A 26,853-nucleotide genomic window follows, 5' to 3' on the forward strand; every position below is an offset into this window, starting at 1 on the left:
ACACACCGAAAATAAACAAGACAGAAACTAAAATAAAATGTTAAAAATTAATCATCATCCTCCTCATTATGCATTTTCCCTCCTCCAGCTCCATTTCCACTCCGGTTCTGATATTCAATCCACATAGGACATATTGGATATTAATTTCCTAAGTGAGGTGGTTGCTTAACATCAAAGTGTCTGACCAAGTTTTCCATCGTGCCTCCAATACAATTGACACTCAAAGATAAATGGTCAACATAATCGAACATAACATCTCCTCCAAAAGTAGTGCCTCCCATCGGTGCATTGTGATGCACCGGTTGACCTCTCTCGCCATGCCCTCACACATTCCTCTTTCTTCGTGGTCGCAGCTGGTGTTCAGGTTGATCGCGTGGCTCCATATCATCATCAATAGGTATACTCTAGTGTGAACACATGTTGACTACAACACACAATGAATCCAAATACCCCATAGAAAGGTCATCCCATGGCTTGTGTGTCAATGTCCTAGTTAATCATGGTGTAATAAGACCATATGATCTTGCCAGGCGAGTAACAAAATGGCCCCCATTAATAGGGCTAACGGCTCCGAAAATGGCCGCCTTGCTACCCAAATAGCTAGCTAAATGATACAGGATGGTGCAAGAGACTTCCGATATAACAATACTCTACAAGAAAAATAAGCTTAAACTTGTGACCTTATCTCCATGTCTCTAGTGGTTGAAGGAAAAAGTAACCAACCGGTGAAGTAGTTGATGAATCGGGGATCGAATATTACTCTCCCACGAAACACCCAAATGAAACACCCCGTTATCATTTGTCCCCCAAAAATCGTACCCAGTCACACTCAGCAAATATTCTCGAACAGTGGATCTCAAAAAAACATCGAAGGTTGGTGAATGTGTCTCATGTTCCCCATATATCTCCATACGCCATGAAAATTCAGCGAGGCTACACTCCCTAAATTCGCCACCGAGGCGAACACCAAAGCCCGCCTGTAAGAATGATCAACAGTGGCATCTTCAAATGAAACTGAGGTGAAAAACTCCACACACAGCTCTTGGAAAACCGGCTCATTAATGGCAAGTAAATTCTTCCACCCGTTACAGGTGAAAGCAAAACCATACATAGAAAAAGTCTTTGTCAAATACAGAGCCATCCTTTCCATTAGCCCAACTTATCCCAAACGCACCCAATCAATTCTTAGGGATATGCAAACTCTCTGTTATGAAGCCATCCCAATATGTTGGTGAAGTTGGTAACCACATGCGTGGGCATGTCAATGGGAACATGATACAACGAGTGGCGGGTATAAATATGTCCTTGAAACTACTCCTTTGACCTTCTTGAAGCCATTTCCAGTAAAAACTAATAGACAAGAAACAATCAACAAGATACACAAAACATAAGCCAGGTTATCAAAACAGAAACTCAAAATACCCAGGACTCACGTCGTGAGCCTAAATCTCACGTCATGAGTTCGTAACTGTCAGTTCAATCGACCATGACCGGAAGTGAAATCGATGCATGGTTGGGGTTTAGTAACAACTTGATTCTAAGTATATTTACGTAACATGCAGTGAAGAAATCGCATTATTAAGGCATCAATTTCGACATTTGATCATAGCATAAACTCTAACTCTAAAATTGAAGAAGTTATTAAGAATTAAATCAAGAAAACTTACCAATCGTGGAGAATGAACACAAACAAGCGACAAAAGAGGCAAATCTCAACAAAAATCGAAGTGGAGGCTTGCCTTTATTCCATTCGTGTGCAAAAATGTGAGTGGTAAGTGGTCCGGGAATGAGGTCACAAAGCTGGTCCCCTCCTGTATTAACTTAAAGCACACGTTGTGAGATATGGGTCTCACGTCGTAAGTGCATTACTGGGCCAAAAATATAGGCTAAATTAAAAGTACCACGAGGTGAGCTTTCGACGCACGACGTGTTGTCGAGGTTTTTATATAAAAAGTCCATTTTACTAAAAAAAACTTTGACTCATTTTACCAATCAATATTTAGGGACCCCACACTTGATTTTTACCATTTTCTAAAATAATTAAATGACTTGATGATTAATTACTCTAAAAATCAACTAAAAATGCAAAAATGAAAAGAAAAATCGCAAACCGAGGTCGGGTTGCCTTCCGAGAAGCGCTTCTTTTTGTTGGAGTCATGAGCCGACTCCGTGCCGCCTCATATTGAAGTTGTCGGAGTGTCAATCACCAATTGTATTTTCTGCTCCTTCCACCTTCTTTTGTAAGCTGGAACTCTTCTAAGATATGCCTTTTTAGAATTTTTCTTTTTTACCTTTCACATCATTTTCTTCAAACTTTCGTTTAACTCCTTTATTCTCCACTATCTTATGTCCTTATTTTCCATCATCCTTGAGCTCTAAATGTATATCCTTTTTATCCACAATTGAACTTTTTAATTTTGAAGTAACTTCTTCCTCACCACTGGATACTAAGTCTTCTTTACTTTCCTTACTCACCCAAGAAGTTGGAGTTTTATAAGAAATCACTTCAAAAATAGTTGGAATGGATGCTCTTGGTTTTGTGCATTTTACTTGTTGAATCTCTTCTTCCATAAGTTTTTTCAATTCTTCAAGCTCATCTTCTTCATCAATGTTGAAGACTTCACCTTGAGCATCACCATTTTGAAGTCCATCTCCTACCCCAAAGATAACTTCATCATCTCCCACTCTCAAAGTATTTTTTGACTTGCGAATGTCTACCAAGGCCCTAGCAGTATTTAGTAGAGGGAGACCAAAAATTCTGGGGATATATGTGTCTTCCTTCATATCTAAAACGAAAAAGTCAATTGGAAAACAAATTTCCTAATTTTTACCAAAATATCTTCCACGATGCCCCTTGGATGTGTCACTGAACGATTAGCCGTGTGAATTGTCATTATTGTAGCCTTCAAACCTGGAAGATTTAGGTTTTTGATAGAATGAAAAAGGCATTAGATTTATGCTAGCTCCAGAATCAGCTAAGGCATAAGTCTTTGTGTTATTTCCAAATTCACACGGAAGATTGAGGCGTCCAGTGTCTCCCATTTTCTTTGGCAACTCTCCCAATATTACTTTAGAACTTTGCTCACTAAGTATCACCTTAGAATTCTTTTCTAATTGCTGGCGACTGTCAAGTAGAACTTGCAAGAACTTGGCATATTCACTTGCTTCATGAACTTCAAGTGTTCCTCCTCCAGTGGGTGAATATGAGCTCGGTACGGAAATGGAAGCAGAGGATGATAAGCTTGAACATTATCAAAAAATTTCTGATCAGACTTTGCCCACGTCGTGAGCCATGAATGCTCACATCGTGAGTTGGATGTTTCAACAACATTTTTTTCTTCGAGTCGTGACTTCTTTGAGCTTGGTCTGGATTGATGTGGATCGACTTCAAGTGCTTCAAGGAACTTAAAGATGGTATCCTCTTCAGTTTCTGTTACCATCACATGTGGTTGAGGCTTTCTCTCGGAAATTAGTAGAGATAGTTAATCATTCACCAAAGTAGTTAGTTGACCTATTTGGGCTTCGATATTTTGAACCGATGCTTGGTGATTCCTTAATAGGGCTTGTTGTTTTCTCACTGCTGCATCTTTCATCGTGACGTTTTTTCAAAGCTTCCATAAATCTGGCTAAAACAGACTCAAGATCAACCTTCTTCTCAGGTGGTGATTTCTCTTTTTGGTAAAAGCCTTGGCCTGTTTGCCTATATTTTTCTTCTTTTTTCTTTTTATATTCATTATATGGAAACCACTCTTTCTTAGACTTCCTCTAATCTTCATCACACTTATCTCCACTTGAGTAGAATACTTGAGCTTTCTTATTTCCATTATCATCCAAATGGCAATCTTTTGTCAAGTGTGGAACATTGCACCTCTCACAAACCACTCTAATAGCATGTATGGATTGATCCATTTGGGTCATCCTACGGTCCATTTTATTTAGCATTGCCAACACAGCTGCCATGTCTTTAGATGTCCCACTTCCAATTCCTTTTGCTCCATCATATCTTGGATTATGGTAATCATGAGAATGCTTGGAAAACTCTTCAATTAATTCCTTGATTTTAGCCAGTTTTTTCTTAGTCAATGGCCCTTGAGAATAAAGGAGTTGCCTTGTCATGACATTAACCCATCATAAAAAATAGAAACTTCTTGTTATTCATTCAAGTCATTTTGGGGGCAATTCCTTATCAATCCCTTGTAGCGTTCTCATGCTTCGTACAATAACTCCCCCGGTTGTTGCTCAAAGTTGGCTATGGCTTTCTTGAGTTTAGCAACCTTGTAAGGTGGGAAAGAGTGTTCTAAAATTTTTTCTCTCATCTATGCCCAACTAGTAATTGCACCGGGTGGAAGTGATTTTAGCTAATCCATAGCGGCTCCCTTGAAAGTAACGGGAGGCATTCTCAAAAAGCATTGTCTCTCTTGGAACATTAGGGACGTTGAAGTTATCTGCTTTGTCATTGACTTCATCAAGGTGTTTGTATGCATCCTCATAGTCTTTCCCGGAAAATCGAACATCTTTAAGTGCGGAAAGAATATGTCCTTTAAGCTCGAATGTGGCAGTGGATGGGATCGAGGTGTAACGACGTAAATTTTCAAAATAAATTTTCATTTTTAAAACATTCGTTTACTCATAAAATAGTGTCAAACAAATTGTATCAATGTTATCATTACAAAACATCTCCCCAGAATCTCGAACATAAACTCCACAAGTGTGTGTACGAATCATGTCGGCGCCTTCCCGCGCTCATCACTAGTACCTGAAACGCATAACACAACAACTGCAAGCATAAATTCTTAGTGAGTTCCACAAAATACCACATACAACACATACGCCACTCGAGGCTATAATACGACCCTCTGGTCGATGTGTCTCAGTGGGACCCTCCAGTCCCGTAGCTCGTTGGACCCTTTGGTCCCGTCATAGCTCATTGGACCCTCCGGTCTGGTCTATATCATCATACAACATACAAATATCACATAGCACATAATCTCATACATAACACATAAGACCCTCTGGTCATCGCATAGTACCACTCTAGGTAACGTATAGTGAGAAGACTCACCTCGATGTCTCGGTAAATATCTGACTCGGAAAAAGTGTGATCTATCCTCCGCCTAATTCCATAAAGTAATACTCTCATAAGTACAATTGTACTTAACCCTAAAAGTCAATAAGGTCAATGGTCAAACTTTGACCCGACTTGGCGATTGCACTAGGGCGACTCGGCGAGTCTACACATGTCTACTGACTCTCTTAGACCCTCTCTTGCCACGTCGAGTACTTCCCCTAAATCGACGAGTTCCACCTGGCATGAATCGCGGGGCCACCCCGACTCAACTCGTCGAGTCTTAAGAACAACTCGACGAGTTCCAACTTGAACTCAGTCCCCCTGACTCTCCCTGACTCACCGAGTTATTCCCCAACTCTGCAAGTCCACTCGCAGAGTGATTAACGGGCAACCTTCATACTACTCGCCAAGTTTGTTCTTCGGACTCGGCGAGTTCATGCCATGCACAAACTTAAAACAACTTCTGAGGTCAGATCTGTTCCATACAATCATAGATCTAGCCTCCCCAAGCATGATAATCACGTAAAGTTCGGACCTTGGCACTCATATAACATCTAAATGGTCCAAAATGGTGATTTAGCCCCAAAAATGACATTCCTAGCCCATGGCTCCCAAAAGGAATCTTAAAGCTCCAAGGGTTAAGGCCTCTGGACCTCTTTGGGTCCAGATCCAGAACAAAAATTCGAGAAGGGACCAAATGCTCTACTAAAACCACCTCTAAAAGGGTTAGAAAACCCTAACACAAAGGATCAACACCAAAACTAAAGAAGGTCCGAGAATAATACCTCAATACAGTCTCTAAGAGCTCAAGAACCACCAAAATTGCACCTCCCTCAGCTTCCTCTTGCCTTGAACACTTCCTTCATGAAAAAACACCCACAAAAGTTCAAGATTTGCCTCTCCTTCCTCACAAACGCTCTAGAACTCTTTAGGGTTTCTCTCTGGGGGTTGGTTGCCGCAAATGACAGCCATAGGACCCTTTAAATAGGTCTCAAACCCTGGAAATTAGGGTTTCATTAAACAACATGGACTCGCCGAGTCCACTCATGAACTTGCCGAGTCCAGCTGTGAACTCGCATACGAATCCACTCATGAACTAGCCGAGTTCCCCCACAAAACCCAAAAATAAAGGAAAAAAATATCATACCTGGGAATCCGGGTGTTACAATTCTCCCCCACTAGAATCAAACTTAGCCCTCGAAGTCTCACTCTACAAACAACTCTGGATGCTGCTCCCGTATCTCACGCTCCGGTTCCCAAGTCAACTATGAGCCTTTCCGATGTTGCCACTGGACCTGCACTAGTGGCACTTCCTTGTTCCTCAAAACCTTGATCTTCCGATCCCTTATCGCCACCGGTCTTTCAGCATAATTCAGGCTCGCATCCACCTGAATATCTTCTAATGGCACTACTGCTGACTCGTCGGCTATACACTTTCGCAACTGCGACACGTGGAAAGTGTCATGAATCTGACCCAACTCTGCCGGCAACTCCAAACGATAGGCCACCCTGCCTACCCTCACGATCACCCTGAAAGGACCAATATATCGGGGCCCCAACTTGCCCCTCTTCCTGAATCGGATCACTCCGTTCCAAGGAGAGACCTTCAGGAGCATGAAGTCGCCGACTTGAAACTCGAGCTCGGACCGGCGTCTGTCTGCATAACTCTTTTTGACGACTCTGAGCGGTCAACAACCTCTGTCTGACCTGCAGGATCTGCTCTGTCATCTGAAGCACAATCTCAGTACTACGCTGCCCTACCTCTCCCTAGCAAATAGGGGTCCGACACCTCCTCCCATACAACAGCTCAAAGGGCGGCATGCCAATGCTCGAATGATAGCTGTTGTTGTAAGAGAATTCCGCCAAGGGAAAATACGTGTCCCAACTCCCACTGAAATCCAACTCACATGCTCGGAGCATGTCCTTGAGCGTCTGAATCGTCCGCTCACTCTGCCCGTCAATTTGTGGGTGGTATGCGGTACTAAAATGCAGTTTCGTACCCAATTCCTCATGAAACTTCTTCCAGAATCTGGAAGTGAAACGTACATCTCGATCTGAGACAATCGAGGTCGGCACTCCATGCCGCGATACCACCTCTCTCACGTACATCTCTGCCAACTTCTCTGCGGAAGAGCTCTCACTGATGGCCAGGATGTGAGCACTCTTCATCAACCTGTCCACAATCACCTAAATTGTATCGACACCCCCTCGCGGTCCTTGGCAATTTGGTGATGAAATCCATGGTAATTTGTTCCCATTTCCATTCGGGAATCTCTAATGGCTGCAGCTTACCATGTGGACGCTGGTGCTCGGCCTTCACCCTGCGATAGGTCAAGCACCTCTCTACAAACCATGCGACATCCCTCTTCATACAGGGCCACCAATAATCCTTTTTCAGGTCAAAATACATCTTAGTGGCCCCGGGATGGATCGAGAATTTCGATCGATGAGCCTCTTCCATCAAAATGGTACGCGTTCCGCCCACAAACGGTACCTATATCAGACCCTAAAATGTCATAAGCCCCCGGCTATCGGTAACAAATTTCGATACTAGCCCGACAACTCGCTCTCTCTTCTGGCTCTTTGGATTCACAGCCTCAGCATGGGCCCCACGAATAACATCCAACACCGGGGTCATCACTAACAATCTCAAACAAACATCTCGAATTGGGGCGCCCTCCGCCCTACGGCTCAATGCATCGGCTACCACATTAGCCTTACCCGGGTGGTACAGGATCTCACAATCATAATCCTTAACCACGTCCAACCACCTCCTCTGGCGCATATTCAGGTTGGGCTGATCCATCAAATACTTTAAGCTCTTGTGGTCCGTGTATATCGTACACCGAACCCCATACAGATAATGTCGCCAGATCTTGAGAGCGAACACTACCGCTCCCAGCTCCAAATCATGAGTGGGATATCTCGACTCATGAGGCGTAAGTTGCCTCGATGCATATGCAATCACATGCCCCCTCTTCATAAGCACCGCTCCCAATCCGGATATCGATGCATCACAATAAACCATAAAATCTTCCATCCCTTCCGGAAGAGCTAACTGTAACGCCCGTAGATCAAGGCTAGTCAATTTAGAGACGATAAGCGTCAAAAATGACTTTTTGATAAAAGATTATTTAGAATGAATAATCTTAACTAAGTTGTAGTATATGTTACAAGGATTCCGTACATATAAAGAACGCCGAAATCCGAGTTATAACGAAGAAGTTATGACCTGTCAAAGTTTCGCGACAGAACCGGTACGACACAGCGCGACGTAAAAAGTGAATTTACGTTAGAGCGATATTTAGTCTTAGCAATCTAAACGAAAGTTGTAGAATACGTTAAATCATGAGTGTGCATAAAAAGAACGCCCAAATCTGACTTCGTATGAGGAAGTTATGATTTTTTGAAGTTTCGACTTAGCGGTATACAGCCCGAATACTCGATTTGAGACCGAGCGGTTTTTAGCCGAAACAATATAAATGAGAATCGAATATCTCATTAATTTTAGTAAAACGATAAAAAGATAGGCGAAAACGGACGTCGGATGAAGAAGTTATGATTTTATAACGGAGTTTTCCTGTCCCGGCCTACTAAAAATAAATAATAAAAATAAATTCAAAATTAGCCGATGGAGTCTAAACGAAAGTTGTAGATCGTAGTCTCACCTACACGTGGATATAAAGAACGTCGAAAACGGAGTTCGTATGAGGAATATATGAATTTTTGAAGTTTATTAAATATTTTCGAAATTTAATTTAAATATAAATTTTCGATATTATCCAAGGGGGGAGTCACCGGGCTTATCCACGTTACGCCCCGTGTAACCTAAGAGTACGCCCCGCATAAATCGCAGATCCAGACCCTATAAAAGGGAGTCGAGTGCAGCTGATTCAATTGCTCATTTCTCTTCTTTCTCTCGCGTTTTTGCATCGTTTTTCGTGCAAGAATTATCCCGAAGCCCCGGTATCATTCCCGAGCCCCGAAGCAAGTCCCGAGGCCCCGAAGATCCCGAGAAGTGCAATTCCCGAGCCGAAGCTCTTCCCGCGAGAAGTTCAATTTTTGTAGAGATCTTCCAGATCTGCTGAGGATTACTACTTCTACAAGCCGTAGTGCTGTCCGATCATCTTCTAATCAAGTGAGTGTATGGTCACTTTCTTCTAACACATAAATATTAAGTATTTGCTATGAAATAGGTGCTATGTGTATAATATTTTGTTGTTTATTTGAGATGATTGTGGAACGGGTGAATTATATAAGTTTTAATGAGTTAAACTATATATGTATTTTGTATCTAAAGATATGTTGGGTAGAACATGAGTAGATGAGGTTGTTGGTAAGAGATAAAATATGGGTTGGGCCATGAGATAAAGGAATAAAGAGATAAACTTGTTTTAGATCCGAGGGTATGGATCAGATCAAAAGGTTAGTTTTAGATCCGAGAGTATGGATCAGATCAAGAGATTAGTTTTAGATCCGAGAGTAGGGATCATATCAAGAGGTTAATTTTAGATCCGGAGTACGGATTATGTATTTTTGAGTTACGTGTTTATTCGATAAGGTATCATGTGTATAGTCCCTTTTAGGAACGTGATTTAATACAAGAATTGATTAAAGTATGAAATATACATATGTACGTGAAGTATTTGTTATTTTCTGAAATACGTGTTAGATATATTTGATGATATACAACGTACGAATCAGATATGGTTCAATATGTGTTAAGATGTATATATATGGTATTATTACTTAAAACCTTGTGTTAAGTATACGCCAGTTAGTCTTTTTCCTAAAAGGAGATAGTATTGGGAATTGATTATAAGTATGGTAGGTTTGCCTAGTGATGGGTTAATACTTAAATGGGATGTTTAGTTCAATTAAGTTTGGACATTGGGTAGTCTCTTATTAAGACTACGTGTGTTGTGAGATTGATGATCGGTGGAGTACGTCCTACGTACAGAAGTACATTTTATGTACGAAGTCTTTTTCAAAGCTTTGTGTCTTGGGTGCTGCTTGTGCCAGGATACTATTATGTTCTCGGTACGATTCTTTCTCATACCAAAGTACTATAATGTGCCAGAAGTACTATCATGTACAAAGTCTTTTTGACAATTTTGTGTGTCAAGTTACGGGAGCGTATGTGAGTAGTCTAGTAGTATTTCCCAATACTTTTATTTTGAGAGAGCTTTGGAGTCAGCATTTCTTTTATGAAGTGATCGACCGAGCTTCATATGTCAGTGTTTTCTTTCACGAAGTAATTAAGGGAACTTCGTAGACTGCCTAATAAAGTGTGTCGGTTATAGACCACTGCTAGGTATGTTTGGTGTTATATTGCTGGATAGGGTGCGTCTGGGGGTTAAATACCTCATGTATTCAGGCCACTGCTAGGCAAATTTCGATGCTGGGATAGGTAAAGTCTGGGGGTATAATACCTCATGATAGTCAGACCACGCCTAGGCATTGTTATCTAGATAACTACCCCTGACTTAAAATGTCTTGTGGTTCTTTGTTTTGCGAACGAAGGTTCGTGGTGAAACTCAGTCTATTCCCCTCATTTGATGTCTTTATTGATCCTCGTTTGCTGCTAGGGAATTTCCAAAGCAGCTTCGTCAGTTTGTTGTTCATACCGATTCCTTAGGCTAGATCTCGTAAGATCATAGTATAGGGTCAGTATTTGGGGATCGACGGGATGGGATATAATTTTTTATAAATATAATTTATATGTGTTTATAATATTAGTGATTTTGCAGGATCGAGATATACTATATTATCACGTTGGTTGAGCTAAGAGCTTTCATACTCTGTGTTCCTTAGGTGATTGGGTTCACCAGGGATATTCGAACTAAGTATTCATTAGATATTTGAATTTAGTGTTCATCAGAGGTAATTGAACTGAGTGTTCATCAAGTTTTTGTGAACTAGGTGTTCGTTGGGTAATATTGGAACTAAGTGTTCATTAGGTGTTCTTGAACTAGGTGTTCATTAATTATTGTGAATTGAGTATTCACTAGAGGTAATATAAGAACCATGGCAGCACTAGACATTGTGTCAGTTCCTTAGGGAAATCCTTAGGAATGAAGGGGAGAAGGGCAATTGGTTCTTAGGATAAATCTTTAAGAAATAAATGGTGAAAATGGGGATGTCACACTAACAATGGTGCTTCGCATAATTTCTGGCGAAGTGTCTCGAACGAGGTCTGCTGCTCTGGACCCCAAGAAAACGCAACACCCTTCCGGGTCAACTTGGTGAGTGGCACGGTGATCTTGGAGAAATCCTTAATAAATCTCCAATAATAGTCGGCCAAACCTTGAAAACTCCTGATCTCGGTGGGTGACCTCGGCACCTCCCATCTCATGACCGCCTCAATCTTGGCCGGATCGACCAATATCCCATTCTGGTTAACGAGGTGTCCCAGAAACTGAACCTCTCGTAGCCAGAACTCACATTTGGAGAACTTGGCTTAAAGCCTCTCCGATCTCAGAACTCCGATGATCTCCCTCAAACGCTCCTCATGCTGCTCTCTGGATCTCGAATACACCAATATGTCGTCGATGAACACAATCACTAAGCGATCCAACATCGGTCTGCACACCCTGATCATGAGATCCATGAACACCGCCGGTGCGTTGGTGAGTCCAAAAGGCATCACCACGAACTCGTAATGCCCATAACGAGTCTGAAATGTTGTCTTCTGGACGTCCTCCTCCCGCACCCTCACCTGATGATACCCAGACCTCAAATAGATCTTGGAGAACCAAGATGCTCCTTGCAACTGATCAAACAAATCATCGATCCTCGGCAATAGGTAACAGTTCTTGACCGTTAGCTTATTCAACTCACGATAATCAATGCACATCCGGAGCGAGCCATCCTTCTTCTTGACAAAAAGGATAGGCGCCCCCATGGCAAACTGCTCGGCCTGATAAACCCCTTTCCCAGCAGCTCCTGAAGCTGTGAGGATAACTCCTGCATCTCCGGAGGCGCAAGGCGATAAGGCGCCTTAGCGATAGGCGCAACTCCTGGAACCAACTCAATACCGAACTCTACCTTCCTCTCCGAAGGCATACCCGACAATTCCTCTGGAAACACATCCGGAAACTCGCGCACTATTGGAACCTCATCAACCGACCTTGGTCTCTCTGAAACAACCCTCGCATCCATCACATATGCCACAAATCCTCTACAGCCCTGCTGTAGACTCTGTCTCGCTCTGGCGGCCGAACAAAAGGCTGACCCCGCACGTGTACCCTCGCCGTGCACTGTAAGAACTCCCCCACTAGGGTCTCAAATCGTTACCAACTGTCGGTCGTAGTCTATCACAGCTCCATATCGGCTCAACCAATCCATACCCACTATAACACACACGTCCCCCATCACGATTAGAACCAGATCTATCAGAAACTCCACACCGAAGATCTCAAGGACACATCCTCAAATCACATCCGAAGCATACACTGCTCGCTCATCAGCTATGTAAACTCGTAGAGGCCGATCCAACGCCTCTCGACGGACACTAATATGCTGACTAAATGTTATGGAAACAAACAACCGACTCGCACCCGAGTCAAATAATACCAACGTAGGCACAGAACTCACAAGAAAAGTACCTACGCATATCATCATATAAGCATAAAAACTCAACTCAAATAAAAGACGAAAAGAGAATACATACCAGCCACAACATCGGACGCCGCACGGACCTCCTCCGTGGTCAGCCGAAATGCTCTCCCACGAGCGTTCGGGGCCTTGACCTTCACCGGCTGAACCTTGGTAGTCCTAGCAGCAGGTGCAGATACTTGTGTTGATCCCTGAAGAAGCTACAGGCACTCGGCCTTCCGATGGCCAATCTGGTTGCAATGAAAGTAAACCGAGAATCCCTTGGTGCAATCCCTCGTGATATGCCCCTCCTTCCCACACTTGTAACATACCCCAGCCCTACACGACCCCTCGTGACTCTTACCGAACTTCCCATAAGTGCAGCCCTTCGCGCCTCCATGTCTCAAATCAGCGGGTCTAGCCCGCTTGGCTGCCGGCTGAGATTGAGCCGGCCGCCGATCCATCCTCTGAGACTCGGCCTCCTCCCTGGCCTGAGTCTCCAACTCGATCTCCCTCTTCTGGGCATTTTCCTGGAGCTCAGCAAATGTCTGGTAAGTTGAGTTTGCCACGAAATCCCAAATATGTCTCCTCAGCACACTCAGATAACGGCTCATACGAGCCTGCTCAGATGAAACCTACTCAGGGCAAAACATCGCCCTCTCATGAAACTTCCTGGTGATGACTGCCACAGAATCAGTACCCTACTTGAGGGTCAAGAACTCCTGAATCAACCATTCCCTCTCCACCGGGGGAACATACTGCTCTCTGAACACAGCGGTGAACCTCTCCCAGGTCACCTCATAAATCTCAGCCAAAGTGAAGTTCGCCGTCATGAACTTCCACCAATCCTTCGCTCCCAGGCGGAGCTGGTTCAAGGAGAACCGAACCCTCAAGTGCTCTGGACAAGAACACGTATAGAAACATCCCTCGATGTCAGAGATCCAACTCATAGCGGCAATCGGGTCCTGCGTCCCGTCGAACTCTGGTGGGTTCATGTTGCTGAACTCCCGGAACAACAACGAGTCACCTCCCTGAGGTCTGGCAGCAGCAACAGAAGCAGTAGTTGCAGCTGCAGCAACCTAAGTCAATGCTGCGTACCGCTCATCAAAAGTCTCAATCAATGTGGTCTTGATGTCCCCAAACATCTCGGGAATCTCAGCCCAGATGGCAGCAGCAACCTCCTCATGAATCAATCGACGGATCTCCTCGTCGCTGACACCACTGCTCTCAGGTGTGTGTCGAGTCCCAACCATGATGCTTCTGGAATACAACAAAAATTATTAGAGACTCAATCGAGCATACACATACCCGATGACGCAACCCTACTTGTCCTCCGTTGTCCAAAAGATTCTTACTTGGAATGCCCACTGATCCGGTGTCTCCAGTAGTACGGGCCCAATACTACTGACCACACCGCATCAGTACTCACTCCAAGTCCTCCTCCTTGGTTCTTGGATTACAAGTACTCTACTCTCATGAGCTCCTAATTGATATCTACTCGCTCTCAAAGCATCTCAGCAGCAGAAATCTCCTAGGCTAAGGCATCACAAATCAGGCCACTCTAGTCCTAATATGTATACTTAGCCTACTCTATCATGTATAACATAACATATCTCATAACACATAATGTAAGGGTGCTTTTGGGGATTCACCGTTCGGGCGCTGGCAGATCGTACACACGGCTCCGCTCTGTTTGTCTCAAAACTCTTTTTACTCTTTTCAAAAGTCTGACTTCATTATCAAGATTTTTCCTCAAATCCTCAGTTTCAGTTCAGATACGCCCGAAGATGCATCTGAATCCCTCAAACCAAGTCTCTGATACCAACTTGTAACGACGTAAATTTTCAAAATAAATTTTCATTTTTAAAACATTCGTTTACTCATAAAATAGTGTCAAACAAATTGTATCAATGTTATCATTACAAAACATCTCCCCAGAATCTCGAACATAAACTCCACAAGTGTGTGTACGAACCATGCCGGCGCCTTCCCGCGCTCATCACTAGTACCTAAAACACATAACACAACAACTGTAAGCATAAATTCTTAGTGAGTTCCCTAAAATACCACATACAACACATACGCCACTCGAGGCTATAATACGACCCTCTGATCGATGTGTCTCAGTGGGACCCTCCAGTCCCGTAGCTCGTTGGACCCTTTGGTCCCGTCATAGCTCGTTGGACCCTCCGGTCTGGTCTATATCATCATACAACATACAAATATCACATAGCACATAATCTCATACATAACACATAAGACCCTCTGATCATCGCATAGTACCACTCTAGGTAACGTATAGTGAGAAGACTCACCTCGATGTCTCGGTAAATATCTAACTCGGAAAAAGTGTGATCTAGCCTCCGCCTAATTACATAAAGTAATACTCTCATAAGTACAACTGTACTTAACCCTAAAAGTCAATAAGGTCAACGGTCAAACTTTGACTCGACTCGGCGACTGCACTAGGGCGACTCGGCGAGTCTACACATGTCCACTGACTCTCTTAGACCCTCTCTTGGCACGTCGAGTACTTCCCCTGAATCGACGAGTTCCACCTGGCATGAATCGCGGGGCCACCCCGACTCAACTCGTCGAGTCTTAAGAACAACTCGACGAGTTCCAACTTGAACTCAGTCCCCCTGACTCTCCCTGACTCACTGAGTTATTCCCCAACTCTGCAAGTCCACTCGCAGAGTGATTAACATGCAACCTTCATACTACTCGCCGAGTCTATTCTTCGGACTCGGCGAGTTCATGCCATGCACAAACTTAAAACAACTTCTGAGGTCAGATCTGTTCCATACAATCATAGATCTGGCCTCCCCAAGCATGATAATCATGTAAAGTTCGGACCTTGGCACTCATATAACATCTAAATGGTCCAAAATGGTGATTTAGCCCCAAAAATGACATTCCTAGACCATGGCTCCCAAAAGGACTCATAAAGCTCCAAGGGTTAAGGCCTCTGGACCTCTTTAGGTCCAGATCCAGAACACAAACTCAAGAAGGGAACAAATGCTCTACTAAAACCACCTCTAAAAGGGTTAGAAAACCCCAAGACAAATGTGACATCCCCAAAATCACGGCCAGAAAAGACCGATTTTCATTTATGCTTTTAAATAATTTCAGAGTAAATCCTTTTGATTTGAAAGAGTTGCAGAATTTGTTCCCAAAACAAAACATGATAAAATAATATTTATCAAAGCATTTAATCAAGAGATGCATTTTCATTATATAAACAAAACTCGGGATGTCATGTTCCGATACAGACCATAAAGCATAAACGATAATCGGTCTTTTCTGGCCGTGATTTTGGGGATGTCACAGTTGGTATCAGAGCATTAGTTTAAGCGAACTAGGAATTTGTAGGATTTCTAGACTTAAACTTAGAATGCTAAGTGGAATTGTGAGTTGTGTGTATGTTGAATTTTAGACACGAGCACTAGTTTATTTTAGGAAAGTTGCCTAAAATTCTTTTATGTGCTAAATGTTATATGTTTCCATATATGATATTAATTGTTCGGATCTACGGTCTGTTACCGACTAGATCTGGAAACCTTATGTGTGTAGGATTCTAAGCGTATGTTTACGGTATTAGAACTAGCATGTAAACGTTTTGGAGTAATAAGGATGATTTGAATATCTATCGTGAATGAAGATCTAAATTTCACCTTATTCGGTGTGTAGATAAAAAAAATGGTGAGAACAAGGAGTGGCGTTGGAAACGCGGATGAAAACAGGAATCAACCGCCAGTGATTGAGCAAATACCCGTTGTAGCAGCAGCACCAGAACCAATAACAATGGTTGCGGTGCATGCCATGATTCAGGCTATGCTAGCCGAACAAAGGGATGAGATGCGAGAAATGTTGCATGATAATAGGGATGAACCTATCATACCTATTGAGGAAACCGAATTGATCCCTGAGCAATCGGAGGAGGGGAACAATAGTCGCATTATGAGTCAAGTTGGGACTCAAGGAGAACAAAGGAACGATTCGGAAAGGAGAAACAACAAGGATGGGCGAATGTACAAGAACTTCTTGGGCGCCAAGCCGCCAAGTATTTTTGGAAGCCCAAAGCCTGTTGAGATAATGGATTGGATCTCCGAAATGGAGATGGTATTTGAAAGTTGCGACTGTAGCAACAAACAGAAGACCGTCTTTGCGGTTAGACAATCGAAGACTGAGTCTTGAGTTGGTGGAAGTTGTTGGCAGATACTATGCCACGAGGAGAAGCCCTGAAAATGTCATGGGAGGAGTTCTTGGAGCAACTAAGGGTGCAGTTGAAGAAGGGGAAGATGAGCATAGACGACTATGCTACTGCATTTACTAAGAAAATGAAGTTGTTTCCGTACCTAGTGCCAACGGAACTCTCCAAGATAGAGAGGTTTGCTAATGGACTGCCTACCGACTTTGGTCCGACAGTCAAGATGGAAACTACTCTGAAAATGGTTTTTCGTGCAGCTAAGAATGTGGAGGCCCAACAGAAGGAAAAGGGTCTGGAAAGGACATATGTTGGTGAAAAGAGGAAGTTCGATGGAACTTCAGGGTCCAACAAGAAAAACAAGTTCTCAAAGTCTGGTTTGAGGGGAAGTGGAGGTGAAGCGAAGTGGTGCGACAAATGTAAGAAGAAGCATCATGGAAGATGTGATGTGGCGAACACATGCTACAAGTGTGGAAAGCCAGGGCACTATGCCAATGAATGTACCCTCACTAAGAAAGTTTGCTATGGTTGTGGTGAGGAGGGACACATGTCGAGGGACTGCCCGAAGAAGGAGGCAGCTAGACCCAACATTCCACCAAAGCCAAAGGCGAGAGCATTCCAGATGACACTGGAAGCTGCTAAAGATGAAGCTGATGTTGCTTTAGGTACCTTTCTCGTTAACGAATTGCCTGCCCAAATTTTATTTGATTCTGGAGCCAACTACTCCTTTATATCACATGAATTTGGTAGAAAGCTAGCTTTGCCTGTTGTTAGACTAGGTGATGCCTTATTAGTCGAAGTTGCTAGTGGCAAGTTTGTACCTATTAGCCATCGTATGGAAAACATCTTAATTGATCTGAATGGGAATAAGTTCCACGAGGAATTATTGCCTATAGAACTTAATGGTTTCGACATCGTGCTTGGAATGGATTGGCTTAGCGCCAATGATGCCGAAATTTTATGCAAGAAGAAAATAGTCAAAGTAAACCCACCTGGGAAAGATTTTCTTATGGTGTATGGGGACAAATGCAGAGTGAATTCTGGAATCATTTCATTGATGAAATCCATAAAATGTTTGACCAAGGGGTGTACATCATATCTAGCATTCGTTATTGATGCTAAGAAGGAAAAGAAGGTGATGCAGAATATTCCAGTTGTGTGTGATTATCCGGAAGTATTTCCCGAAGATCTTCCTGGATTACCGCCTGATCGACAAGTGGAATTCCATATTGACCTGTTGCCAGGAACCACGCCAATTGCGAAAGCACCTTATCGATTAGCACCGACGGAGATGAAGGAACTAATGATGCAACTTCAGGAGTTATTGGACAAAGGTTTCATTAGACCTAGTTCATCACCCTGGGGAGCTCCAGTGTTATTTGTAAAGAAGAAGGATGGAAGTATGAGAATGTGTATTGATTATAGAGAGCTGAACAAGGCAACAATAAAGAATAGATATCCGTTGCCAAGGATTGATGACCTGTTTGATCAATTGCAAGGTTCGAGCTATTTCTCGAAGATCGACCTAAGGTCAGGATATCATCAGCTGAAAGTAAGAGAGCATGATATAGAGAAGACTGCATTCAGAACTAGATATGGACACTACGAGTTCTTGGTTATGTCGTTTGGACTAACCAATGCTCCGGCAGCATTCATGGATTTAATGAATAGGGTTTGTAATCCTTTCCTTGATAAATCCGTGATAGTGTTCATAGATGACATTCTGATTTACTCGAAAAGCCAAGAGGAGCATGGCCGACACATGCGAGAAGTGTTAGAAGTCTTGAAGAAGGAGAAGTTGTATGCTAAGTTCTCCAAATGTGATTTTTGGATTCGTGAAGTCCAATTCTTGGGTCACGTGATCAACCAAGAGGGGATAATGGTTGATCCAGCAAAGATTGAAGCTGTGATGAAGTGGGAACAACCGAAAAGTCCCACTGAGATTTGAAGCTTTTTAGGATTAGCCGGATATTACCGAAGGTTTATCCAAGGCTTTTCTTCGATTGCTACTCCATTGACAGCTTTGACCCACAAAGGAGCTACTTATGCTTGGAGTGATAAGCATAAAGAAGCATTTGAGAAGCTAAAGAAGAAACTATGCGAGGCACCGATACTTTCTCTACCCGATGGAGTTGAAGACTTCGCCGTTTATAGCGATGTGTCTGGGGTTGGATTGGGTTGTGTTTTGACCCAAAGAGAAAAGGTGATAGCATATGCGTCTCGACAGCTGAAAGAGCATGAAAAGAATTACCCGACTCATGATTTGGAGTTGGCAGCGGTAGTTTTCGCTCTGAAAATATAGAGGCATTACCTCTATGGCATGAAGTGCAAACTTTTCACTGATCATAAGAGTCTCCAATATCTCTTTAATCAGAAAGAATTGAATATGAGGCAACGACGCTGGCTAGAATTACTTAAAGACTACGACTGTGAGATACTTTACCACCCCGGTAAAGCTAATGTTGTTGCTGATGCTCTCAGTCGGAAAGTCAATCTTGAAAGGAAAAGGCCAAGAGCGTTGAGAATTGAAGTTGTCTCGACCATTGTGGAAAGTATAAAGAAAGCTCAAGAGGAAGCTTCTGAAAAGAATGACCGAAAAGAGGAATGTTTGGGCAAAACGTTGGTGTTTGGTGTAAACAGTCACGGACTGAAGGTGTTCCAAGATCGGATTTGGGTACCTAAGTCCGGAGGAATAAGAGATCTTCTGATGGAAGAAGCTCACAAGACCATGTACTCAATTCATCCGGGTAGCACTAAAATGTATAAGGACCTGAAACCCTACTACTGGTGGCCGACGATGAAGCTTGATGTTGCAAAGTATGTGGCTGAGTGTGTGACTTGCGTGAGAGTAAAGACACAACATCAGAAACCGTACGGGAGTTTAGAACCTTTGCCCGTGCCAATGGGTAAGTGGGAAGACATTGCTATAGATTTTGTCACTAAACTGCCCAGAACAAAGAATGGTCACGACATGATTTGGGTGGTCGTTGATCGATTCACTAAGAGTGCGCATTTCATAGCGGCCAAGGAGAAATAGTCTATGGAGAAGCTTGCGAATTCTTATGTGAAGGAAATTGTGAGGCTTCACGGTGTTCCGTTAACGATTGTATCGGATCGTGATAGCCGTTTCACCTCACGATTTTGGAAAAGTCTACAAGAGGAATTGGGTACTAAGTTGTGTTTAAGTACAGCTTACCATCCGCAGACTGATGGTCAGAGTGAAAGAACGATAGAAACACTTGAAGATATGCTAAGAGCATGTACCTTGGAATTCCTAGGTAATTGGGATGAACATTTACCATTGGTAGAATTTTCCTACAATAATAGTTTCCACTCGAGCATTAAGATGGCACCTTATCAAGCTTTGTACGGGCAGAAGTGTCGTACGCCGTCTTGTTGGTTTGAGGCTGGGGAAAAGCAGTTTATGGGACCGGAGTTGGTTCATCAAACTGCTGAAAAGTTGAAAATAATTACGGAAAGAATGTTAGCAGCTCAGGATCGTCAAAAGAGCTATGCTAACAAGAAGCGAAGACCGATGACTTTTGAGGTTGGGGATTCGGTTTTGCTTAAAGTCTCGCCGTGGAAGGGACTTATAAGATTTGGTAAAAGGGGAAAGTTGAGTCCAAGGTTTATTGGACTTTTTAAAGTTCTTCAGAGAATTGGGAACCAAGCTTACAAGCTCGAACTACCAGAAGAACTGAATGGAATTCATAACACTTTTCATGTGTGTTATTTGAGGAAGTTCACGGGAGAATTTCCCGACATGATTCCACTTTCGGAGTTGAGAATCGATGACAACAAAAGGTTGATTGAGGAACCAGAGGCACTTGTTGACCGAAAGACTAAGAAATTGCGACACAAGATGGTTAGGTTGGTGCTTGTCCGATGGAAACACACGAATGGTCTGAATCTCACCTAGGAGACGGAGAGTGACATGATGGGTCGCTATCCGCATTTATTTGTTGATGTGTGATTCCGGGGACGGAATCATTCTAAGGTGGAGAGAATTGTAATGCATGTGTTTCCGGGCTTGCCATTTTTTAGCAATGTAATAGTCTAGGTTAACCTTTGTAACCCGTTTTGAAATAATAAGAGTGTATTATTTGAGTAGTATGTGTTTTGTGCTTAATTGCTTAATTATGTGGTTTGATTAATTAAGAATAAAAATAAGCGTCAAAATTTAAATGTAAAATAAACGTAATATCTTTGGATAATGTTGTAGTAGTTGAAACGAGGTTTCCGAATATATATAGAACGCCCAAATCTGACTTCGTATGAGGAAGTTATTATTTATCGAAGTTTCGACTTTGCGATATGCAGCCTGAAATACTCGATTTGAGATCGAGCGGTTTTTAGCTGAAGCATTCTAAACGAGGATCGAAGGTCTCGTTGTTGGTATCGAAGCGATAAAAAGTTAGGCGAGAACGGACGTCAAACGAAGAAGTTATGAATTTATAACGAAGTTTTTCTGTCGCGGCCTATTAAAAATAAATAATAAAAATAAAGTCAAAATTAGCCGACGGAGTCTAAACGAAAGTTGTAGAGCGTAGTCTCACCTTTGCGTGGATATAAAGAACGTCGAAAACGGAGTTTGTATGATAAAGATATGAATTTCCAAAGTTTATTAAATAAATTGTATTTATTTTTAGTTGGAAATTCCGGCATTATCCGAAGGGGAGTCAGCAATCCGATCCGAGGTACGCCCCGCGTACTCCGAAGATGTCGACACTCGCAGCTAGTGGCTTCAGATGACGAACGCAGTGATGATTTCGGACCTGTACACCCAGCGTACAGGCGTACGCGCCGCGTACTCCGAGGCTCTAGCCTCCTATAAATAGGATGCGAGGGCAGCCGTTTCTATTGTTCATTTTCTCTCTTCTCTCTCCCGTTTTGCATCAATTTGTGTGCCAAAAATACCCCGAAGCCCCGGTATCATTCTCGAGCCCCGAGGCAAGTCCCGAGATCCCGAAGATCCCGAGAAGTGCGGTTCCCGAGTCGAAGCTCTGCCCGCGAGAAGTTCGATTTTTGTAGAGATCTTCCAGATCTGCTGAGGATTTCTACTTCTGCAAGTCGTAGTGCTGTCCGATCGTCTTCTGATCAAGTGAGCGTTTACTACCTTTCATAAACACGATAATAATACAAGTATGGTTCGAGTGTATTAAGTATATTGTTGTTTATAAGTGTGAGTGTGTAGTTACTTTCTTCAAACGCATGATTATGAAGTATTTTATACGAAATACGTGTTATGTGTAGAATTTGTTGTTATGTGTGTGAATGTATGTTCACCCTCTTCCATCTCATAGATCTGAATTGCTTTCTATGAAATACGTGTTACGTGGGTATGCCTCATCTGTTATGTGGAATATATATTGAATGAAAATGATATACAGGTTTCAAACTATGTATGAAAGTATATATTTTATCTACTAATATGTTGGGTAGAACATGAGTAGATAGTTGGTGTGTAATAAACAGATGAAAGGCCTCGATGTTGTTGTTGTTGTTGATCTAGTTATTCAGCGGAGTATGGATAACGACCACAGACTCTTTCTAGACAGTCCAGTGGAACGCTAGCAGGTTCATAACCTGTAGGTGTTGTGAACGATGTGTTCACCGGTGTACTCTATCCCCCTCATGGTTTCCTTTAGGATATCTATTGTTGAGGAAACCCCTTAGCAGTGATGTCCGTCCCGATGAAAAATCCTAGATTAGGTCCCTTGAGATAGATGTTATTTTAGGGACGTAAAGTGAGGATAACAGGAATGGGTAATCGGGATAGTGATTTGGTTGGTGAAATTAAATATAATTTATTTATTGTGGGTTGAAAACCCTATATGTTCACCAGGCTCCCAAGCATGACCCACTTAGTTTTATTTGTATTATAGGTAGTGGCGCGAGGGCATAAGATGGTTGAATCATCAAGTTGTTTTGTTTACAAGTCTGTATATGTATATATTTGTTGAAAGACTTGTAATGTTATCGTTTATGCTTTATGGTCTGTATCGGAACATGACATCCCGAGTTTTGTTTATATAATGAAAATGCATCTCTTGATAAAATGCTTTGATAAATATTATTTTATCATGTTTTGTTTTGGGAACAAATTCCGCAACTCTTTCAAATCAAAAGGATTTACTCTGAAATTATTTAAAAGCATAAATGAAAATCGGTCTTCTCTGGCCGTGATTTTGGGGATGTCACAACAAAGGATCAACACCAAAACTGAAGAAGGTCCGAGAATAATACCTCAATACAGTCTCTAAGAGCTCAAGAACCACCAAAATTGCACCTCCCTCAGCCTCCTCTTGCCTTGAACACTTCCTTCTTGCAAAAACACCCACAAAAGTTCAAGATTTGCCTCTCCTTCCTCACAAACGCTCTAGATCTCTTTAGGGTTTCTCTCTGGGGGTTGGTGGCCGCAAATGACGGCCATAAGACCCTTTAAATAGGTCTCAAACCCTGGAATTTAGGGTTTCATTAAACAGCATGGACTCGCCGAGTCCACTCATGAACTCGCCGAGTCCAGCTGTGAACTCGCATACGAATCCGCGACCATACTCGGCGAGTCTAGACGCCAACTAGCCGAGCCCCCCACAAAACCCAAAAATAAAGGAACAAAATATCATACCTGGGAATCCGGGTGTTACACGAGGGCTGCACTAGACCGGGACCGGTGTCCTCTCGGATTCTCTTCTTGTATGCTTCCATGGCATATCATCAATGTTTTCCATGTCGTTATTTTTCTCGTCCTCGAAATCGCTTTCTTCAAATTCGATTTCAGTCTCGTATTCTGGGTTTTTTGGAATACGATTTTGTTGAAAGCTTTCAATCTTGCTCTCGTCCTTCTTTTGATTGCTTGACTCTATTACATTCTTCCCTTTCTTCTTTCCAAAAACTGATTTAAGTTCTTTGAAAGGCGACTTCTTTGGTGGTTGGTTTTCTCCTATGTTTTTATCTGTATTTTTGTGAAGGGAAGACTCTGGATCTTCAAGCAATGGCAACAAAAACAAAAATAAAAATGTAAAAATGAACAAAAACTACTTAAAAATGCTTACTGACTGCTTACCATGACGTGGTAAAGGACACCACATCGTGTTGTCGAAACTAATCTAAAGAAAAACAAACCACGAAAAAAAACGAAAATGACTGATCTCATTTCGTGAGTCTGGAGCTCACGTTGTGAGTTAAGTACTGCAATAAAAACTAACGCAAAAATTTAACTTTTTGCATGTTTTACCCTACAAAAAGGATCGATTAACCTAAATCAAATAAATTAAACAATCAGATAAGTCATTCCCTGGGAACGACGCCAAAGACTTGATGCGTGCAAATAGCTACACCTAATTTTACCTACTATCCTACTAGTTATTCGACCCAAGACAGTGTACCCTTTCGCAAATAGTATAGCACAAAAGTCGGGTATCGATCTCAGGGAACGAAATTAATTATTTAACATACTTACTATTAAATTAACCTAAAATTCTAAGCAAATGTAAAATGGTTTTTATCTAATTTTTCAAGTTTAGATAAACTTAATTTTCTCAATAACTATTCAATCAAATGTTCGAAACACTTTTATTAGTTCGAATTCACTTTCCATTGATGGTTAGCTATTATCTATGGACAATTCCCATTGGTTGCCAATTAATTTATTATTAGCAATCCAAGTCCATATTTACTAATGTTGAATTAATTCATGTAGAGCTATGGTCATACATAATTTAACACATAATCAATTATTAGATAGGATCGGAGCTATGTAAGATTGAGTTAACAAACACAATTATGCTCACAATATGTGTTCTCCAGCACAGCCAAATTCAAAAACTTTAATTACTTATCTAAGATTGGTTCGATCTTAGCTCTAATAATCTAACCGTTACTAAATTACTAGGTAATCAAATTCATACAGATTAATGGTCATTAAACTACACAAAATATGAATTAAAGCAATCTAGTATCAAACTAAGCATGCTAGGTATAAACAATGAAACACAAGCCATTAACCAACTAGAAAAATCCATACTAACATAACTAAACCATGAGTTCCAGATTTATCTAGCTAAGAGAAGCAGCTAGATTTAGCTACTCATAGAAACAATCAAATAGGTAAACTTCATAATTAAAACATAGTAATGTACCAAACTAAGAATAAAGTAGATCTTCTTCTTCCTCCTTGGTTTCTACCTTATTTTCCTCTGAAAAACGACTTATGGAATATGTATTCTCCGCAACTGAATTCCTTAATCCGTAAGCATCTAGAGTACTTATAATATTCGAAATCACCTTCCTCACGTCATGAGCTCAATATTAATCCTTATCGAACACGGATTCTTGATTCCGGATGCTTATCTTCTAGAATCTCCATGTTCACGTCATGGGACATTACTCCACATGTCGTGAGAATGACGTTTTGCTGAATTCTTCATATTTTAAGCTTTTAACCTCCAAAGTTCTGAACTTTGTCGTTTTTAGTCCTTATTCTTCAAGATGACTTCTTATTGCTACAAAATGTAATTTAATATTATAATTACCATTTATCTATATAGATAACATATATATATATATATACATATATATATATATATATATATATATATATATATAAATGTATTCAAATATTGCCTAAAAATATGTATAAATATGGCAATGTCACTCGGTCTTTACCTTCAAACAGGTTACAAACATCCTTATAGAGTAGGTATATCAATCAACATATCCAACCACTAGTAGGATTAAAATAAATTTATATCAAACTTATTTATTCATAGGTAGATGTTGTACTTCTACATTTAACTCTCTTTGAATTAGTTTATCTCACAACTTTCTAATGATTAAATTATTCCCATATTACTTTCACTTTTCCAATTTTCTCCATTTATTCTTATTCTTAACTCTTTGTTTAGTTCATTTAGAAGATTATTCATTCTGTAAATTCATCATATACATCTAACTTGGCTACCGTCATTATATATGAGTATGACATAACATATCTAATATAACATTTCCTTTATTGTAATACCAGTTCTATGTAGATATTTCTTTTAGTGTTTATGGAAATTAAAAGACTTCATATGTGGATTTTAGGGTGGCCATGAAGTTGTGGGGAAATCACCATGATGCGAAACTAGCTAAGAATGGAACGCGCATATTGTATCCACCACGACGTGGCAAGGTCATGGCTACGATGTAGTGGTGGCCAGCATGATTAACCCTTATTTTCAAAGTTTAAAGCCCTATATAAGGGATGTGATGGCTAGGATTTGCTCCACCTCAGCTTCCATCACTCCCTCTTGACATAGATCAAACTGTAGCCTCCATCATTGACATCTTGAACCTTTTTGGAGGTTTTAAAGAAGAATAAGGGGATTTGGGTGCTTGGATCGGGCAAGAAAATCGCATCCTCTCCTTCTTGCATACATTTTGGACTTTTATAACTTCTTAAGATTCTACCTTTATATGATATCCTTCTAGATCTAAGCTTTTATGCATTTTTCATCATAGTTAAGGCGGTTTGAGTGAATGGAGCCCATAAACTTTGCAACTTTATGGATCCTTGAGGTCCCTTTGTAGTTTCTTGTTTTAAATCTGAAGTATTATAGAGTTTTGATTCCATGCATGAGGTTTTGACCTTATTTTCACCATTTTTTACCTAACTATGGTTCAATACATGAATTGGACATTCATGTCCATAAAGCAAGGATTTTATGAGGTCTTTGGGTGTAAGCAAGCATTTTGGGAGAGATAAGTGTGTGGCTTATTGGATTGAGGGCTTAATCCATTAAGTTGTCCAAGAACATTTCCCACGACGTGGCGATATGCTCACCACATCATGGCGATTAGAGTTTCTCATGAATGTTTTGTCCTGAGATTGCCACGTCGCGAAAGATGCTTGGCCACGATGTGGTGGCCAACTAAGTTGACTTTTGGTTGTTGACGTTTTTTGCCAAGATTGACTTTTGGTCAACTTTAGGGTTTTTGG

At 41.5% G+C, this 26,853-nt stretch overlaps 1 non-coding gene across 1 annotated transcript; it reads left to right on the top strand.

Annotated features, from left to right (window-relative positions):
- The first annotated feature begins 4,161 nt into the window (after positions 1-4,161).
- Positions 4,162-4,268, top strand: LOC111921878 (small nucleolar RNA R71). Its single transcript, XR_002860306.1, has one exon. It is a non-coding gene; the product is annotated as a small nucleolar RNA R71 (small nucleolar RNA).
- Positions 4,269-26,853: the final 22,585 nt, after the last annotated feature.

This window comes from Lactuca sativa, chromosome 6, assembly GCF_002870075.4.
Source record: "Lactuca sativa cultivar Salinas chromosome 6, Lsat_Salinas_v11, whole genome shotgun sequence".
Taxonomy (NCBI): domain Eukaryota; kingdom Viridiplantae; phylum Streptophyta; class Magnoliopsida; order Asterales; family Asteraceae; genus Lactuca; species Lactuca sativa.